The sequence below is a fragment of the Venturia canescens genome, chromosome 3 (assembly GCF_019457755.1).
Source record: "Venturia canescens isolate UGA chromosome 3, ASM1945775v1, whole genome shotgun sequence".
Classification (NCBI taxonomy): Eukaryota; Metazoa; Arthropoda; class Insecta; order Hymenoptera; family Ichneumonidae; genus Venturia; species Venturia canescens.
In genome coordinates, this window is record NC_057423.1 from 435,453 (window position 1) to 455,043 (window position 19,591).

At 44.2% G+C, this 19,591-nt stretch overlaps 1 protein-coding gene across 1 annotated transcript in view; it reads right to left on the bottom strand.

Moving 5' to 3' along the window:
• Positions 1–19,591, bottom strand: part of LOC122407559 (ecdysone-inducible protein E75-like) — a 128,335-nt gene that overhangs the window by 107,687 nt on the left and 1,057 nt on the right. The gene's annotated exons all lie outside the window — the stretch shown is intronic.

Genomic DNA, 19,591 nt, shown 5'->3' on the forward strand with positions numbered 1-19,591 from the left:
TATTAGCTTTTTTTCTCGATCTCGAGCTCGTCGTCATCCTCGTATAGTTGGAGAGGACATGTCGGGAAGCCCCGTATCCCCGCGAACTAGCTCGCAACGAGATCGAAAAGAGCCTCGCGCGTCGTCGTACATCGCGCGCGGAGTCTCTCGATATGCGTGCCCTTCGATTCTCTCGTTCAAGGTCCTTCATGAGGTTGCAGTATACGTTGAGCCTGTCGGGGTTACCATGACGACCGCCGCTGAACTACCCTTGCAACGCCCACTGCTGCTGCGCCTAGTAGCAGCAGCAGAAACAGCAAGCCAGCGAGCACCCTCAATTTTCCACCCTATATCGATGTGTCTCCGCGTGCTTGCTTCCTCTCAATGGATGTATGTATGCGCGCATGTTCTCGCTCTCGTCGCCTCCCTCAACCTCTCTTTTTTTTTCACGGACGCATTTTTCAGCACGTTTGAAAAGCGAGACAGTGCAGATTCGTCCAATCATCGACCGTCGTCGCCCCCCAATCCCCAATGCCGCCGTGTCGTGCATGCCCCGCCGGTATTTCCTCACCGGGCTCTCTCGCGTCGATAATATTTAAGGGCGAAATTTGTGAGATTTATTGCATGAAATCCGATTCGCCCTTTCGATTATTCGGGACGCAAATTTTAGTCGAGTCAATAATTCCACGTTTTTCTTTCCGCAGTCGTATTTTTATAAAAACGAAATTCTTCCGTGTGTACTGGCAAAAAAATTTCAATTCCGAGGTTATAACATACATATTTTAGTGTCATCGCGCCACGCGGAGATTAATTATTGGGCTAGAAACACTTTTATTAAGAGCTTGAAAAAAAACATGCGCAGGTTTCACCGCGCGATCATTGGCGGAACGGAAGATTCTCGATGCACAAATATATAAGTATACATACTTGCCATTTCCCATTGGCGAGTATATATACTGTGCGAAACTGGTGGGGAGAAAGTACAGGGATCGAGCTCAGAGGTCCTTCGCCTTCTTACCAAGGGATCGACGTACCGGTCGCCGACCATGGTTTTTTTTCCAACCGACAATATCGAACGGAATTCATACTATTTTCGTGTAATTGAATAGAAATGATCCTAATAACGAGAGCTGACGATTATCGCGCTTATAGCTCAACGAACCTCAAAATAATAACGATGATCGCCGATATTAGATTTCGGTTCGTGTACGGATGATAGAAAACTGTGAGTCTTTCATTTTTCATTTTCAATGCATTCTGTCAGGTTGAAACTTATAGCCAGAGTTCTTTGCCCTTAACGTTGAAGGTCCTCGACCTTTGTGTTCGTTGCCGAGCGCGAGGGAAGCCCTTCTGCCAAGAAGATAGCGAGCAAAGACAGGTCGAAGAGAGGGAGAGAGGGAGAAAAGATTGGTTCTGGATGCGAGAACAACTGGACTACCCTTTCCAGCACATTATTTTTTTTTCAGTCTTTTGCGAGGACACTTTTTTTCACCAACATCGCTGCATGCCACCGTCGCATCGCGACCACGCGCAGATATCTCAAAGGATTCAAACTATTTTCTTCGACTCATGCTGCGCGCAAGAGAACTTTAATGCCAACGATTGAAAAAATATCTTTCTTCAATAGTATTTATTCTTTCTCTTATGAATTGAATGTTTTTTTAAAATTAATTCTCTTCTCGCGTAGATGATTTCCAAGGAATAAAATAAAAGTAATTATATAGAGTCAAGTTCGACTTGTGTCTTTGTGGAATAAACAAAAGTAGAATGATATATTCCGCGGTATTGGTTTATCGAATATTTCAATGAAAAATTGTCGTCGTGGGATGATAAAAGGGTCGCGAAGAGAATAAGGGAACGGACACGGCCGGCTATACAAGCAACCAAGTGCAACGTGAGGCGAGTGCGCAGCGTAGCGCGATACGGAACGATCTCGCGCAATATCCCCAGAGTGTATTGCTGGGACAAGGCCGTCGAGGGTGCATCGTCCTACGTGCCTGAGGTCTTTGGCCCTTGATGGCGAGCTCTCATCACGAAACGCGACTTGCATTCGCGAGCGAGCACAATCGCGACCAGTGCGGTGTGCTGAGACACGCCGAGAGAGAGAGAGAGAGAGGGATAATAAAAGAGAAAAGGACACGCGGGCGCTTATATCTCTTGCCGCCGTCGTGGCTTACTATAGACACGCACCGACGTGGCTCTATAGAAACATGCACCACCCATCAGCCCTCAATACTATTTCCTGCTCCTCTAAGGGAATCTCCTTACCCTCGGCCATTTTTTTTTTTTCAATATTCTCAAAAACACGACAGGACCTCTTGAAAAATCCATTTGAAATATATCCTCGAATGTTTGGCTCATCGAAAAATTCTGTACCGGTACGAGTGCGTGAGTTTCCTAGACGGAATTTAATGTGCGTTGAGAAGACGTTAAATGTACAATACAAAAGCAAAATGTGGCCTCGTCGCAAATTGCCCAGGCATAAATAACGGCGCTATTTTCACGCAACTTCTGCCCTCTCTGAGAGGGGGGGAGAGTATCGTAAATCATGTATACCCAAGGGTCGAACCATTCTAGACATAAATAACATTATGGGTTTATACTGCTGAAACGCGCCTTACGGAATATCTGACCCCCTACACCAAGACTTCGAGGTCAAAGGGCTTCGGTTGCACTGGCACTTGCACAATCAAAATACACCTTGACGAAATTTTCTCAGTGAAAATTTATAGCTCCAAACGTCACGCAAATATAAGCAACCAATTATGTAAGCGAAAACTTAATAAAATGCTAATAATGAAAATATAACTTTATTCGCATTAAAACCGATGTAAAATTGAAACAAAATTATATGTACGGAACTGCGATTTTTAAACATTTTTTTACACAGTAAGTTATTTTAAAAGATCCAAATACCGAGCGGAAAGATGATTTTCCAGCACTTTCCAGGAAAAGGGGTCGTCAAAAAATAAAGACAAGAATTGCCAGCACGTGAAATATTGAATTTCTATGAACAAACAAGGATCTGAGTAACGCGCGAATCGAAATTTCCGGATACGAAAGAAAAAAATATGGGTCGCGGTTCAATGCGAAAAAAAAAAAAAAAGGAACGAGTTACGCAGTTGTATATGTGCGATAAAGAATAATAAGGATCGAATAAAGCGGGGAAATAGTAGAACGCAGGAAGAGTTCTTTGTTCAATGGATGCACCCATGCACGATAATTCGAAACTTCAACCCGTTCGAAATTTTGCTGCTTTACGAGAAAAAAATAAAAGAAGAAAAGGAAAAATAAATGCGGGTCACAGGGATCCCAGGGATGTAGGCGGATTTCTCGTTGTTAAGGAATTCCATGGAATGGGGAAAAAATTGAATGGTCGGATTCTTAGTGAAGAATATATAGAACGAACGATGAGTGCACGCGCGGACTTGCAATAGGAGCGATCTCGTCGATCTCGTCGCGATGTATTATGTATGTATCGAACAATCCACAATTAACGTACGTTAATGCTTATTCCTATATTATTTATACATTCCGTAAAACCGTGAAATTTTTTCTTCCCACGCGTCCGTTTTCCGATCGAATGATTCGATATAAATCGATCCGCGCGTCCCCGGATTACCGTCAAAAATTGCACGGGGCGACGAGTTTTTCCGTATATCCAGGGAAAAGAGAAAAAAAGGAGGGAATTTTCGGAGGCGGTTGACGAGGCTCCTTCCTCAGGTAATTCGTTATCCAGCACAAAAAGGGATCAAGGATTCACCCTTTCCGTTTCTTCCCGTGTGCAGTCTTTCTCTCCTTCTGTGTCCCAAAAGTATTTGACAAAAGCACACATCCAGATATTCTTTAGTATATTATATTACATATCGAACTCCATCTAATACGGAGAGTATTTTTCTCGCGATGCGGTATTATGAAGAGGATGGCAAGCCTCCTGCTTGCGCGAGGCAACCACTTTTGTCACGGATACCTGCCCTCTCGGCTTTATAGAACCGATTCTACCTTGAGAGTAAATATATATACAATGTGTTTGTATAAGATGAAAAACTAGTGCTGGTCACGCAGAGAAGGTAACAATAACCTCCTAATAATTTAACTGCTAGCTGCGATTCACATCTTTCGCGCTCTGCTATCGATAAATCCTCTCTCGCCACCAAAATGGGTAGCTTCGTTTTATAAATTCCACGAATTTATCGTCGAGTTATACGCGCGCGTCGAATATCGGTAAACAAAACAAAAAAGAAAGTAAAAAGTGTACAATAAGGTGCATCCGAGTATCCCACATGCTGTACGCGCGGGGTCTCGATAGATGAGGAAGGGTGACCACAGGAGCGTGGCCAAGGTCGGGACTGATAAACAGAGAAAAAGACGAGAGCAGCGAGGTCGTTACCCTGACAACCGTGTGACCCTTTCCCAAATGTATACGAGTCCCCGTTGCCTGAGTGATTTTACAACCTTGAACAGCCAAACTGCCGCATCAGCATCCGCCTGACAACTGCGGCGACTCTTCAAGTACCAATAAATATTGGTTTCCCTCGTACCAAAAATGCCAAGATTTCCGCGAAAGTTCTGGGAACACCGGGACGATTAGTCAACCGAGGGAAACGACTTTCTTCTCCTATTCTTCTCTCATATAACCGAAAACCGGGGTTGCTCATTTCATTGGGGATCGGGTGGGAAGAAGCAGGGCTCGTACCGAATCGTAACGAGAATCGATGCGTTGCCGCACGCACGCGCGCGCGCGCCAAAGAACAAAGATTCGACCCTGTATCTTTATTGAACCTTATAAGCTTGAGTCGTTAAACACGAATTAGGTATATATCGGTCAATATTAATCGTATTATAAAAGAGCAGAGGTTCCATTATATAAATGTTGTCTGCCGAAGGTGGTGAATTTCGGTTGTCAATTTTTTTTCCACGGCAGAGATTCGGGTCAAATACATGGAAAGGAGTTTTTTTTTTCCATCGTTTTTTTCCTTGGGCGAACCTCTGCTGTCGCCCGGCAATTCTCGCGCCGTCCTTAATTTCCACCCTCTCGTCATTTCTTTTTGTTCCGCGCGTTTTTCTTCTCCGTCGTTTCACCGGATCGAACGAAGGGTCGCACGAAGGGTTTCCTTTTTCCTTTCCTCGACGCTGAACCCTCGATGCTGGAGGGTTATTCACGCGCGTTTTCCGGGGTCGTTTCCACCCCCCCGAGATAACCTTTGCGCACAAGAAACTTTCGCGTGCTTTACTTCCGCGATTCAATAATGCTCCCTCAAGGTCGATCCCTCTCCGGCAGATTGGAATCTGCGCTGCTTCTACGAAAAACGCCTAAGAAGCAGGATATACCCCCCAAACGAAAAAGAAATAAAGCGAGAGGAACGGAAAAAATAACGACGAGAAGGACGCATCGCCCTCGTCGGCAACGTCCAACGACTCTATTTATTTTTGGCCCGGTATACAAAATCTCTCAGACTTGTTTCTCATCCGGAAAAACACGTTCATTACTATAATTTTTCTTACTTCTCCAATCGTTGAAACGAGTCATAAAGTGGAGGAATAAGAAAACGATAATTTCGGTAAAGATTTGCATGCTACTACTAAACTTTGTGTGAAATTTTCGCGAATCACCGTATAGTTATATATTTGAATGTTATTCGTTATTCGAAAGCTTCTCTATATACACGCTTCTCGCCGCGGCATCGTCGCAAGAATCTTCGCGAGCCCTTGAATTCGTGATTGCCTGGCAAATGCGGTATTGGCGTTGCCCTTGCAGCGCAGTCCTCCTCCTCCTCTCTTGAACCGCGCGTCACGTCATCCCACCGTCCGACAAAAGGGCTCGGGTCTGCGGCTGCAAAGTCGCTGCAGAAATCTTCTGTGAATCGCGAGTGGAGCGAATGCGCAAGAGTCAGAGAAGAACGGACTCGAGAAGAAGGGGAGAATGCATAAGAAGCGAGCAGAGAGCGGGGGAAAGGAGAGAAAGACAGAAAAATCGCGGGTCTGTGACCGAGAAAGATCAACGTACGCCATGGACCTTGAGTGAGTCGACTCGCGAGAGGCAAAAGCATTCCACTATATTCCTCGTTTACTTTCTTCTTCTCAGCCTCCTCCTACTCCTACTTTCGCCACGGCATCGCGCAATTTTTTATCCCCGCGCCGGGTGAGAAAAAAAAACGTACGCGCCCCAATTGTCTCATATTTTTCCCTTCGAACGACGATGCAAAGAGGCCAAAATCGTGGGTAATTAATTATATTATTTATCATCTACCTTTTCTCTCGCTCTTTCCTGCTGGCAACAGAGGAGTTATAAAAAAAAAAGAAGCGGATTCACGCGAGTAATTCTCTCCTTTCGAACCGGAAGTTGGACCTGAGAGATTAATGCGAGAGAAGATGAGCCGCCTTTCAGCGAAAAAATAATAAAATACACGTACGTGGAACGTGCACGCGCGAATTATCGCACAGCAATTATTTACTTCAATCATTCTGCTGCTGGATAAATTATTATTAACTTTTTCGATATAACCATTTTGCTTGAAAAACAAGAATAAATAAGTTATAGGAAGTTAAAATGATTGCTCTAACATATATGGAAAATCGATCGAGCGAGATAATTTGAGATGGTGCAAGCTGAAGATTCTTACCTGAGTCATCGCGGCGGGCTGCGGGGGAGGTTGCATCATGACAGCTGCATCGAAATGCAACAGGTCAACCCCTTTCGTCACTTTGCGGGGGCCGGTGTTCCGGGTCGAGACACGCGGGCTCTCGAACATATGGGATATATTATACTTATACGCCCTACCACATCAAGTATCCATCGGATTTTTGTGAAATTTTAACAGCTGCTGTTTACGCAAAAACCCTTTTTCGAGCCTAAAGTCCGATTCTCGGGATTCGACAGATGCAGGGATCCAATATTAGAATTTCGTAATCCTTTCACAGAATATCTCCGCAGCACCCTTCTTTTCTCTCGTTTCAGAGGACACGGCATGATTTTCCAAATTTATACCTGATTTATTCAATGAATGCGGGCTTGCGAGAGGAGAGGAATGCGCTACATTGTACACTCCTCTTTGCTCGACACAAAATTATATAACTCATCGGATCCACATTTTATTTTATCCAAAAAAGTGTTAACGCGCGACTAAATTGTAAGGTCGAAAAAGTTCACTCTGAGCCTGAAAAGTTGAAAGCCTGCCGGCAATAATGCAATGAGACCCCGAAACAAATCGGGTAGAGCAGGCTCAGCGTGTCATCTCCGCGTCGTTTTAACGCGGCTACAACATTTTGACGGTGGTGCGCAGTTTCATAAATATTAGCGAAAACTACGGGGGAGCGAAAAGGTGAAAAAGTGAAAAAGTTCTATAGAAGCCTCGAGGCAGAGATGACGGAACCGCATGCAGAAGATAGCACCTGCCGTTGTTCGTCGTCATCGTCGTACATCAGGTTTTTTGGCCACCACCTACCACCGCGCGGGGGCCCGGAGCTCGATTACAGAAATTTTTGTGAAAGTTGCATTTGAGAAAAAACGAGTCGTAAAACTTGACTGATGTGTGTATATATATTTGCACGCGCGCAATCGCGACAGATGCATAAAAGTATGCATCTTTCATTTTTCCTCTTCGCATAAGATTCGAAATATTTTTGACGTTTTACACGATATATTTGAAGCCGTATAGGAGCCCACGAATCATTCAACATCGGGGTTCGTGGACACGTTGGTACGGAGCGTGTGCACAACGTTTGCTTACAAAAGGATAGCAGATGCTACGGCGAAAAACCCTTTGCTGCGCGCACCCGGATCGCGCAATAATACGACATCGAGAGTTTCCTTTGAAATGGAAAAAGATGCGAGTTCGATTTTTCCAAAGTAAAGGATTCTCGAGGAAGGGCCATACGATTCAAGAAGAGGGACGACAAGCAGCAGCTGCGATTGCATCTATTCTGAAAAATCAAAGCACCGATATTGCCAATAAAATTTTCATATCCCAAGGCGTAAAAGAATTTACTTGGAAACCATGCATGCGACAACTTGAATATACATAGAAGAATAGCAGCAGCTGATGCTGGTTTTTTTTTTATCTTGACCATGGTTCTTGCGGCTCTACGATCGACAGATTATGCAATAGTAAAAGAGGAAAAAATATTACTGCTGAATCACCACACAATAGAGACACGCGCATCGCCATGCATCTCTCTCTCTCTCTGAGAATGCAACGCGAGCCTTGATTGACGCGCATAAACGAAAATATCTCCGATGGTCAATCGATTTGCCGTCCCACGTTTTCATGCCGCCAAGCCGCCTCGAAATTACTTTCCGGTTTGGATAAACGCCTCGTCGGGTCGTCGCGAAGCAGGGAAATGGGGAATGCGCGAATAAAGATCCTTGAAACCAAATCTCACAAGATGAATGGATCGTATATCGCCCTCCCCCTGGCGGCCGAGGGAGGGAGCGAAGCTAAAAAAATTGGAATCTCTTATGAAGACGAAGGAAAATATGTCGCGTCGATTCAAAGAATTCCATAATATTACGTTTTTTTTCGGTCCAAAGTTTTCTGGCCCTCGGAATTTTCAACTTTCTCGTAACGGTGGAATTTGGAATTATGCGACGACGTCCGGAAACACGCGCAGCACCGCGCCCCCAGATTTTCCTTTGCAAGTATCCTATGCAAATATACAGCACGAATATTCCTACGTAAAATATATTCAACCGCGCCACTCTTGCTCAAACGATCCTACCCTTTTCTATATAATATTAATTATTTCTAGAACAAAGAATCTCTCGTTTATTTTTCTCTCTGTATGATTGACGCGTCGAAGGAACAGAGAAATAGAAAAAAAATACGATCGCAAGTTTTTTCGGTATTTTTCGACTGGCTATACAAGAGGCGCGGAACGACGCGCATTCCGAGTCCAATTTGTATGCGAAAGGACCCGCCGACCGCGTCCACCGAGGCGTCCACTTCATACACGCACGATTTGCGAAAAACGAGAAATAAAGAATAGACCCTTCGGCCTCGCCAATTCATCGAACCTCAGCAGCGGTAAGGCTGTGACTTCCTTATTTCTTTGTGGGTATATGCGCGACAGAACATTAAATGCAATTCATGCGTGCTGGGATATACGCGGTCGCACAGACGAATAATCACGAGGTTTCAGGATGACTCGATTTTTTTTTTTCAATGTAAAAACTGATTATCGCGCGGAAAAATGGTAAAAATTACTGCCTCACCAACGCGCATTCGCGAGTTCGATGCACCGAACTCTTGCGCGTAATACGCAATACATTATTATGTTGTTTCTTTCCATTCCAAGTTATTCTTCAGCATCTGCTGCGGTGAATCTTCGTAATAGAGGATAACGACGGGCGCACGCGGGGGCGAGTTGTGCAAGCGTCTCCCGCCGTGTAACACAAAACCTCTATATATACGAAAGGAATAAGGGATCTGCTAGATTTTACGTATAACATATGTGCGTAAGAGGATCTACGGTGGTGGCGGGGTCGCGTGGCAAACACGAGGATGTATCCGCACGCGGTGTGCAGAGCACGCGCCTCTTTTGCCCGGAAAAGACCGGAAGTCGATTGAAATCACGACGTTCGTGCGTGCGCCGCGCGTCGAAAAAAAATTCTCCGTTATAATATACTCTTCTCTTACGTAGGAACGATTTTTTAAAATAACAGGTGTGAAATTCTCATGAATATATGAATCTCGTCTCGACTAACGCAAGAGTAATTTTTATTATCCAATCTTAATCTTCGCATCTGCTCCCGAATTTTTTTCCCCGCGTTTTATATACTTTTCTTTATTTTTCTCAGTTTATTGACGCGCGGTAGCAGTATACGTCAGTAGTAGCAAACGCGAACATTTATCATTGCTATCTAATTGTTATTTCGAACGAATAAAGATCGAAGTTTTTTGAGTTTTATTCTTTATTTCTTGGCCGGTATCGCGGTCCCAGGATTTGCGGTGGCGGGAGATACGACGCGCATACAGCGCCATCTTTCAGAAACGAAGAAGGCCCAAAAAGCCATGAACCCGGCGGGAATCGCCATCTATGAGAACTTGCCTATACCATTAATATTGACGATTGACGAGGCGATTGGCCGGTAAGTTTGTATGTAAGATGCTCACAGACTGTGAATAAACACGGGACGTATAATAGGGCTTGGAGAAATTTGGATCGGTATAAATTCGATATGACTGGAATACGATATTACCGGGGAACAACTCTAAAAGAAGAGAAGAATAGCCTCTCTACTCTCTATCTCCTATCATCGCGGGCAAGTTTAAACAATTTTTGAAAATTAGGAAGATGCGTACAAGTGTCCCATGTGCATGAGGAGGCAGCGAAAAGACTCGAGCGCACTCGGCCACTCCCATGCAGCAGCAACATACACATACAGGATCGACCCTCGCTCATTGAATGGCACGAATTGTTTTTATGGAAGAAAAAAAATCGCCGATACTTTTCGCACGAGTCATTCGACTGCGGAATTAAATGAAACTATTCTCAAAATTTGAATGCGACGAAGATGAAAAAATCCTGATGTATATGAAAAGTATACAGAAAATGCATATTCGGCGTTGTTCTCGCGAGAAAAGAGTCGACGGTGTTGGCTGCTTCTGGTAACTCGTCGATGATGTCGCGGGGGAGAGTGTGGCTGCTGCGCGCACATGGTTAATAAAAGGAACGAGGGAGGAAGGAAGAGACCCGCCGGAGAGAGTAATATCTAAGAGCGGAAAAGAGAAAGAGGAAGGTCGATATAGTACGTCGGTGCATTGCACCACAGTGGTATAAAATCTACCGCACCACCACTCTCTCCCTCGTGTCTGCGAGGGGGTTGGATCGATTCCGGGCGTTGGCGCCGAGGTCACCGGCTCGCCTTGCCTCGGAGTAATGACCCTCACCCAGTGCAGTGCAACGGCACCGACGTCGACGTCGTCGGCGCTGTACACATATACTACCACGCGCTCTACTATATACTACTGCTATTACAGCGGAGGTAGTTATATGTACGTAGTACGTACGGGCATATACCGATGCGCCAACTACCCCTACCCGCCGTTTATACGCCGCGTCTCGAAGAATATTACAAGACAGGCTGTATAATAACAGCAGTCTCATATAGTCTATCTTCAACAATATTATTTCAAAATTGTTCACTTACGAGTACGTGAGACAGCTCGAAAATTTGTGCCGAATCTGCGACAACGACTGCTGGGCGTTATAATAATAGTCTCTCTCTGTAAGAGAGAGAGAGAGAATATCGGCCAAGGAAATAACAAAAGTTTGAGAGGCGACAAGGAAAGTTGAATTATGAAAAAAGCAAAAGGCGTTGATTCTTCCGTTGATATAATATGCAGCATGGAGCCTGCGAATCGCGAAATATGAGCGAATTAATGAACCTTGCGATTCAGGTAAGCGCATGCAGAAACATGCGGAGACCTTAAACTTGGATAGCTCTTCGCGCCCCGCGTGCGCGCGCGGACTCGATACATCGGAGCCAGCCTCGTTATCTCTATTATTCTCTATTATATCAGGTGTATAGCTATGATTTTAAGAGATTCATTCATTTTTATGTTCGTGCACAAGTACGGCGGTCTATGAATAATGTGTGAGAAAAGTGGAAGCGCAGGCGGTTCGCGAGTAAATAAGTTGAAACCTCACCATCCTTCGGGCTATATTTACCGTCGCGGACTGTTGGTGTACACCTTCCCTATAACTCCACCTATATGTATACGCAGCATATATATAGGCAAACTTCATGCAACACGATCCCCCTTTTCGCGTTATAACTGTCTCGGTACCCTATTTCCGCTTTGGCCAATGTAGCATCAACCGCGTGCTGTTGTACACGTAGTACAACAGCGACGAATGTTTACATGCATATCGTACATACAAAAGGTATATACGCGCGATCGTGTGCGGGACCATCGTCGCATGCGACATGCATCCACCACTGGGAAGCGCGTCAACCCCGGGCGATGCCAATTTTCTGGCGTCTCTCAGTCGCTTCGACACCGCGAGCGTATCCACTGGCTCGTCGCGTTCCCTAGGCCGATAACGAAAAAATTGTCAAAAAACCAAAAAAAACCCTCTTTCTCTGCTTTCGTACCCACTCGAATCGCTACTCAAATTTTTTAAAATGACTGCTCCGCCGGAGGGGGGGTTGCAGAAGGGCACGGACTAGGTCATTCCTCCCTTTGGTCGGCACGGACTCGCATATCCCCCCCCCCCCCCCCCCCCGAGGGGTAGTGGCAATGACGACTGCGCGCGCGAAATTTTTCCCCCCAGGGGTCAATGCGAGACACTGAACCCTGCTCTGCGAATGGCAAACCTCCGACCCGGACCCCGCTTGTTAATGCTCCTCCGATCGTCCAATATATCTATACTTGTATTATTTTCTTCTTCTTTCCTCCGTTGTGTTGAAACTTATTCAATATATCAAGCTCGCGTATATATAAGCTAATAATTCGGTAATTGAATTATTCAGGGATTGCAGCGGCGTCTCGTTCGTTCGGACGAGACTTATTCATTCGAATTCATCCTCGGTTCACGAGTTTTCTCTTCTCGTTGATTCTCGAGCTTTCAATGTCCATTCTATGTATTTGTTAATCGCAGAATCGTCGATATATGAACACTCTGGACTCGAACGCGATGAGAACTCTGAAGGGAGAGCATACCACGGGGAAAGGATCATGAGTAACGGATGCGAGGGAGTTATATTATATACTTTATGGGTTTATGAAAAAATGTTTACAGGGTAATTTATCCCTCGGTCCGATCGAGCCAAACGAACAATCCGTTTTATTCCCTGCTCCCATTATCTTTGTATCTACTCTTTCTCATTCATTTTCGGGAAACACGGCGTGTGTATCTGTATATATATACATAAAAATCTCGATAAAACTCGAGCTGCTGAATGTCTGCGATCGAATGTTGAATGGAATCGAGGTTTCTATATAGGAGTCTTCGCATCGTATTCGTGACGAACATTGCAAAAATATCGGTCGTTGCCTTCCGTCACGTAGTTTCGTTTCTTTGGCAACGCGCGAGGCTTTCCCACGAAATCGATAATTTAAGTCGTCTTTATATATAAATAAACCGCGTTACGTCGTGTTTTGGGGGATACAATTCATATTGCAGCGTTATTTCGGTTAGCAAGAAAACAAAAAAAAAGTGTATTGAATTTATCGAGGAAACGAGTGATTTATTTAAATCGCCAATAACTTTGCAATATTCTCTTTCAATTTCACAAATGAATCGCTTCTTTTGACATATTGTTTATTTTTTTTCCAAATTCCACAATCAATCATTATATCCACGTGTACCTCTGACCTCTTGATCGGTCAGCCAAAGTAGCGAGTCCGTAATTTCTCATTTTTTCTTCGCCTCGCAGGCTCAGTTTTACAAAATGAAAAAGAATTTTGAAATAAAATATGATGAAATGAAAAGCGTCTTTCGGTAAGGGAGTTTCGTTCCATCTCAATTTGTTACATCTCATATATGTTGGAAAATGTATTTCCTGCTTGGTGTACACGAAAAAAGTAAATTATATAATTTCCCACGTCAGACGAGCTGTACTAACCGAGCGTCCGGCTCCGTGAAAATACCTAAGTAGAAACGAATTTATGATTTTTCATCTCGATTGAAGAAGTAGTCGCCGCCCGGTTAATCTTGTTTCAATTCGGCAAGTTTTCCGAAACTCGAATCTCAACTTTTCGTTTCGTTCTATACTTGCGGTAGGTAAAATGGTGAATAAGAAGATCGCGGAGAAAGTGAGGAAAGAGAAAGGGGATGAGTGCGGTGGAGGGACAAGTGGAAGGGGGCAGTACAGACGGAGAGAGAGTGAGGAAAAAAAACGAGTTGGTTCGATGTCGAGGGCAGCAAGAGATAATAATGGCGGAAGATAAAGCAGAGGGCAAGCGGACCGTTCTCGTGTGTATTTCATGTGCCATGCACACAAAGCGAGAAGGGCAACCCGCAGCATAGATGTATGCCGGGTTGCGCGCGAGCTCGTGAGTAAGCTATCGGGCTATGTGAGCTATAGGGAGATGGAGCGAACGCGATCGTGCAGAGGAAAACCAACGCACACTCGCAATGGCTGAAGAGTGGGGGTGTCTGGTCGAACTTTTCATCCCCCCAGACTCTTTCGTCTCCTCTTTCACTTTTCTCTCCGTCTTCCTCGCGCATTTATACCCCCCGTATGGCCTCTTTTCCTCCTTCTCATTCTTGCAGGCCTCACGTGCTCCGTCGAAAGCACGCGATCGCCGCGCAACCCGATGCACCAATTAGTCGCTGCTTCTACCGCAACCTCTCCCTCTTTCAATCGCCGACGAATTGTATAGGAAAGAGCGTAGCAAAATCACACGCGAACGCACGGTTGTACATATATGTATACGCGTGTATACATCCGTATGTAAAAATGTATAGGAAACCGTAGACAGTCGGGCAGACAAAGTGTGCAGTGACGAGACAGCACAAATTCATCGGTTCGCGTATTATTCGTCGTCGTCGCGCGGTAAAATTATTGAGATTCCTTTTTTTTTTTTGCCCTCGTGTCGTCTCTGCCACGCGAACATATCTTTTAACTTTCAACTTTACAAATTTTCTCGCGTGGTTAATCGCGATCGTGATTTTTCCGTAATTTCTTATACAACATTTTTTTCTCATTTTTCCTCAAATATTTGTACACCGGTCAAGTATGCCTGCAGTTGCTTCGCCAGTGTTGTTATTGCAATAGAGATAATGCATTGAAAAACATTCATCACTTATTGGATCATTCATCAAAATGTTCGATAGCGGTCTTTGCCCTTGGAATTGGAACTGTGAACGGAGCTTGCTGTTCGAGACGTATTCAAATTTCCTTGAAAATAATTTTAAGAACCTTTTTTCCTTTACATATATTCATAACATGTAGAAAAGCGAGCTCGACTACACACATGCGTACTACATCGGTCCCTCCCGCATCGGTCTCATTTTTCTGTCCTTTTATTTCTTCTCCCTCCCTCGTGCAACGAACCACCAAAGATGAATTCCGAAGCCCTAAAAATACAATCTCCTGCAACGTTCTTATCTCAATATCCTACTCAACTCGTATCGCCCCACTCGCTCTCTCTCTCTCTCTCTCTCTCTCTCTCTCCGCTACGTTCCTTTTTTCTGATTGTCTGTCCCTTTTCTCCTCGGAGCGATAACTCGACCGTGCTGGCCAATACCCAGATGATGCACACACTTGACATACCCTGACGTCTCTCGCTGCTCGTTCTCTGTCTTTGTCCCGTGGCTTATGCCACTGCAAACGCATACCGGGGCGAGACCCGACCGCGGGCAAACAAGAAAGAATCCATTATCTTCGTCGCATCACACGAAAATCGAGAACCGTTCGCGCCGCATGCATGCCTTTTCTTTTATCGTTCCTTTTGAGAAAAAGTAAACACAAAAATTTCTCAACTTCGAAGCTACATATCTCTGTAGAAACCCGGACACAATCGACTCGATCTTATGATTAGCGAGCATGGCATGAGATACATATTGAAACGTAATAAAACGCATCTACGTAGGCATATAATAATAAGTATATGTGAATTTGTTTGATATTGTAGATTATTATAAAGCCATTATTGTTACGAAAAATACCGGTGAAAAATAATGAATCGAAGTAGCAGGGTATATATACGAAAGGAAAGGAAGAGAGAATGAGACTCTCGAACGGACTGCCCTGCTCGAGGACTTTCGGTCGAGCGAGGAAGAAGAGTGCTGGAGTGGCCAGACACAACATCCGACGAGGCCAGACATCGGCTCATCGACCAAGAGCCGTGATCCTCGCGATCTCCGTATAATACAATCTTTCTTTCAACTTCTCTTTTTATTCATCTTGGAAGAGTGATAGAGAGAGAAAGAGAAAAGGAGGACAGAGGAACAGACGGAGAAGAAAGCAGGGGAGAGAGTGAAAAAAAAAATAAAATCGGGAGAGAGAAGTGGCGGGAGAGAGAGAGAGAGAGAGAGAGAGAGAGAGAGAGAAAATGTGCTGTGTCACTTTGCTAAACACAGATATAGAAGCAGCCTCATCGAGGAAATATATATCATACGAAAAAAATTGTCATCGATGCGGGCGTGCCCCGGACGTCATTTTGTCTCTCGCGCTACGATAATTTTATTGAAAAATCATCACTTTATTCTCATAACAAAAATCAATCGAGTCGAGGAACGATTTGTCGCAAATCGTTTCCGTTTGCAGCGACAAATCCGCGCCGCGGATCGATGGTACTTGATTATCCTCATTTTCAAGGTCGCGTTCTTATGAACGCATATTATACGAATATGTATATCAACTGTTTACGGATGCGATGAAATTTTCGCAGTTGCAATACCGGCGGATAATTGATTTTTTGTACCGTTCTTAGGGGCGATTGAAATTCGCTTCTCGATCTTATTCAAAATAAGATTCGTCACGACAGCAAATCGTTAATGCGGAATCATGGCTGCAAGGGTTACATCGATATACATGCAATATCATGGTTACATTGATATACGAATGTTACAAAACGCACGAGAATGGATAATGTATCCGAATCGATGGAATTAATGAAAAAAAAAGCAGTCCATATCGATGAATGAAAAAATTGAATTGAAAAAATGTTTGCCCTGTCCCACGCACGCGTCAAACGGTTGCGATCTCCGGTTTTTTGGTCCAACGGTGCATCGACAAAAACAAGTCGCTCCGACGGAGGCCGAGTCGGTCGTTGCGAGTAAGAGGAGAAAAATAACGGATAAAAAAGGTAGAAAAACGAAAAAAAAAAAAAACGGTATAAAATGAGTAGGCTTATCAGTGGACTCGACTTTATCACCTCGGTGGAGGCCAAGGTCTCGGTGACGTATGGTCGGAGCGTTGAGCGAGGCAAAGATTAAAAGTCGCCGCATCAGAATTTCGTCGATGGCACATTTTTTTTCTCAGTAGCGCTCACGCACAGTTTTACTTTTATCCGCGCGCGAGACGCCGAATTGTTTCATTTTTCGTTTCTCTTTTTTTATTGTTCGTTTATTTTCGCGGCAGTGTCATCGACCGAAAGTCCGCAAAAAAAACACTCGGTCAAACGGGGTTCGTTATATATAATATAAATAACTGAGTAAACACATTGAAATACGCTGTGATCATATCTCAAAAACCAGTAAAAACTGGCGCGTTATGTCCTTGAACGCGAGCCCCGAAAAATGCCAAGAGAACAGAGAAAAATATGCAGACGATACGAAGATCCGTTCTTCTCTCCGCTCTCCTCTTGCTCATCTTAGTATATCTCCCCAGCCACCACCTACCCCCATCCCCTTCCATATCGAACCAAAATATTGGCGCCCGAGGACCTTGCCAAAAGTCTTTTTTTTCTCGCATTCGCGCGCTGCTATCGAGACAAAATCTCGAGCATTCGCAATTCCCAAACTTTCCGGATGTACTAATCCCCCCCCCCCCCCCCCACACGACGCGGTCGCTACACTTTTTTTTCTCTTTCCCCCTCTTTCGCTTCTTATATTTATCGATCAAGACAAGTCCGCGACGAGACTCGACCAATTGATGTTTCAAAATTGTCGATATTAATTTTGTATTTCTTCCCCAAATCTGGAGGCGCAATGTGGCCATGCAACGATTGAAATTCCGATGCGATCTTTTCGGGATTGGTAAACTCGAGCGTCTTAAAAGATGAAGCGTATTAAAAAAGGAGAGCGTTTTAAGATGCGAGCCACACACAATTTCTAAATTTAAAACGAAACTGGCTATGACGTCACGAATATCGGTCTCGCGCGCGCGCGCGCGTGCGACCGTGACCATGAGAAACTCCGATGAAAGCTGAGTATATTTCGAAAATTTGTATAGTAGCTATATGTACACATATGAATAGCGTATAACGCGGAGAGATTGGGAATAAGCAGGCTGCTACGGGATCGGGGCGCACAGGATACCACCCGTTTATAAACCCGAGTCTCGAGGACAAATATTCTCTAAATTTCAGTGTGACCGCGCTTCGCGCGACCAACAAATTCTACTGCTCCTAATATGTATCCCAGCAGCATGCGTAAGAATCATGCACCCGCATATTTATATTAATTTGCCGGCCTCCATAAATGGCCCGAAAATTCTTAAACCCGAAAGGAAAACTCTCACAAACAATTCCTAGAACGATAAGAGTTTTAAATTTTCAATATTTTTTCTTTAAATCGAGTTTTCACGCTCCCTCATCGATTCAACTGTGATTAATATTTCTGGCTATATTTCCAAAGCATTTACGTACTTCTCGATTATGGTGCTGTCGCGCGTACGCAAGCAGGTCTATCGATCGAGAAATTTGATACATTGATTATTTGCGCCTTACGCAACCATCTAACGGCGGCCCGCCGTTGATTATTTATACGCCTATTAATCTACTGTATGTCCGAGAAGCGCAGACCTCTTTCCGTCTCTCCCGTATTCTCAGCTATGGGCACTGAGCAACGGAAGAATCGTGAGAAGAAAAAAAAACAAATAAGTAGAAAAAAGAAACGCTTGATCGTTGCGCGAGGTCAAGATCGCTGCTCGCGACGAGAGCGCCTTTGCAAATGTATTATAGAAAACTTCGGTATGCTCGGATCCGCCCGGTCGGGCGCGCGCGCGCACGCCTCATCCCACACGCTAAATCTCATATGCGCTCCTTCAAATGCAACCTCAAATTTGCCAAGTTTTTTTCTCCAATACGTTTTTTATTGGCGAAATTAGAGACTCGAAGCTCGCTCGTATTAATTATATAATTAATCGATCCGTAAGCTGCTGTTGAAACAACGAATGCACCGATCGATAAGAAAAAATATGAGACGTATACGCGGGGCGTCGTATATATATATATATATATGCGACAAAGAATATTAAATACTATTTTAATATCGTGTGTCGTTTGCTCGCATTAATTACGACGAGCGTGTACAGAGGTGATCGGGCTTCGTCCTTGGACATCGAGAAATTATACCGTTCCTAAAAAAGATGTTGCTCGATCGACTAATTCGCGTATCGCGTCGTGCTACGGGCGACAAACTAATTATATCGAAAATTTCATAGAACCAGTCCGGGGCTCTCGATATTGAGTGAAAAGAAGAGAGACTAATTTTTAAATGAATTTCATTCATCGGGGCTCGGAATTCGTTGCGAACGAGAGCGATGAGCGGCGGGGGCGGGGCGGGGCGGGTGACAGAAATACCGAACGTCTAAATACGAGCGTAGCCATGTGACGTATTAAAATGGCAAATGAAAACATACTAACAATAATAACGAATGATATAAAAATTATTCGACGAAATACTGGAACTATATGACTGAAAGATCTCAAGAATTGAATTTAGCCAAATTTGTATATCAATGGTCATTGATTTTTTTCTTCGTTCGTGCACTTTTGTCAAATAATATCCCAATGAACCTTTTCTATTACCAATTGGGGTTGACGCACGAATTGCCTGCGTCAAACGATCAAACGTTTCGCACGGTGCGCTCGAACGCGAATTTATACAAACAAACAACACAAGGAGGCGCGCGTATTGGATTTAAAAAAAAAAAAAAAAACACGAGTTTTCAAATATTTTTCCTTTCGGCTAACCGCGAGACAAAGAGATCCTT